Source organism: Chrysochloris asiatica, unplaced genomic scaffold (assembly GCF_000296735.1).
Source record: "Chrysochloris asiatica unplaced genomic scaffold, ChrAsi1.0 scaffold00059, whole genome shotgun sequence".
In the NCBI taxonomy this organism is placed as follows: domain Eukaryota; kingdom Metazoa; phylum Chordata; class Mammalia; order Afrosoricida; family Chrysochloridae; genus Chrysochloris; species Chrysochloris asiatica.
In genome coordinates this window covers 3,377,804-3,379,688 of record NW_006408577.1, presented here as the reverse complement: position 1 = coordinate 3,379,688, position 1,885 = coordinate 3,377,804, and positions in this window count along the sequence as shown.

Here is a 1,885-nt window from a genome sequence, read left to right as displayed (position 1 = left end):
TGGCAAAGTCCCTTAGCTTCTGTTTATACTGGAATGTTTTGATTACATCATCATGTTTGATTGATAGCTTTGCTGGATAAAGGATTCTTGGTTGGCAGGTTTTTTTCTTTCAGGGTTTTATATATGTCTCCCCATTGCCTCCATGCCTGCATGGTTTTTGCTGAGAGATCCGAGCTTAATATGACTTGATTGCCTTTGTATGTGACGTCTCTTTTTCTCTAGCTTCTTTCAGGATTGTCTCTTTATCTCTGATTTTGGAGAGCTTGATTATGATATGTCTTGGTGATTTTCTTTTGGGGTCTATCCTTGCTGGGTTTCGTTGAGCTTCTTGATTGCTTATTTTTTCACTTTTCAGGATGTTAGAAAAATTTTATTTCAGAATCTCCTCAACTATCACTTCTGTGTACTTGTGTGATTCTTCCTGTTCCAGAATGCCGATGATTCTTAAGTTATTTCTCTTCATTTTGTCCAACATGAATCTTAGACCTTCTTTTGATTTTTTTTATCCTTTTTCTGTTTGCTCTTCTATCTTAGTGGTATTGAGAGATTTGTCCTCCAGGTCACAGGTTCTGCCTTACATCGCTTCAATTCTACTGTTTTGCTCTTTCAGTGCACTGTCTATTCCTGATATTCTATTATTAATCATTTGGACCTATTTCTGTAGGTTTTGAATTGTTTCCAATGCTGTATGTATCTTATTTCATTGTTCCTGTAGTGTTTTCCCGACTTTGTCCTTACTTTTCTCAACTCCATTGTAAAGTATTTTGAAACATTTTAAAATTGTTTTTCTGAATTCCTTCTTAGGCATTTCCAAGGCTGGGCCTCCTTTCAGAATGGAGTCCAGGTCTACCTCTAGGTCATTTGTCTTAGACATTTTATCTTGTTTCTGGGCATATGCTGATATGGTCATCTGTTTTTGCTTCTTAGACATGTTTAGTTTTAGCTGTGGCCTTAATACTTAATTGAGTGTGTGTTTTGGTATTTTTTATGCTTTCTGATTGCTTCCAGGTAGATGTAATCAGGAGGTGGGCTTCCGTTTTTACTTTTCTTCTTGGTTAACTCAGAGTAACTTTTGCAGGTGTTGTCTGCTTCCCTGGTATATGACAGTTCTTATTGGTTCTTGCCTGGATTGTGGGGCTTTATAGGGTGTGATTGTATTTTAACTATATGGCTACCATTGCTATCTCTTCTTGGGTAGTATATATATAGAAAGAGCCCCCTATAAGTAAAATGGGTAACAGAAACAAAACACAGCAGAACTAAAATAAACACCCAAAAAACAAAGAACAAAACAAAAAACCAGATTGGCTACTGTAGTTTATAAGTGCGGAAAAAAGGAGAGAGAAAAGAAAAGATAAAAATCTGTGGTCTAATATGAATATGACTTTAATGTCCTCTTTCAGCTTCTTGCCTTCAAGGCTGTCTGATAAATTTCAAGATACCACTGTCCGTTGTTATGCTATACATCAGGATTTAATTTGGGGCCTGTTTTGTTTCTAAACTTTCTCCCTTTCTACACCCCCTGTTCTGGCCTTTTCCTTATTAATAAACAGCTCAAGGCTGGCTGTGGTTTTTTTGAGTTGTCTGCTTGTAATATAGTGGTTACAAATTGGGTTGCCAACTCCAAGGCCAGCACCTTGAAACCACCAGCTGTTCCGCAGAAGAAAGACTAGGCCCTCTGCTCCCACATAGATTCACAGCCTAGGAAACCCTGTGCAGGGTCACTATAAGTCAGAATTGACTCCACGTCACCCAACAAGAAGGAAGGCAAGTCTCTTTCCATCTTCTTTTTATGCTTTTTGTGTCATTCAATAATTTGTCCAGAGAATCCTTCAATAATGAAAGTTCAGGCTTGAATTTTTTTTTCAGTTCCCCCAGCTTGAGA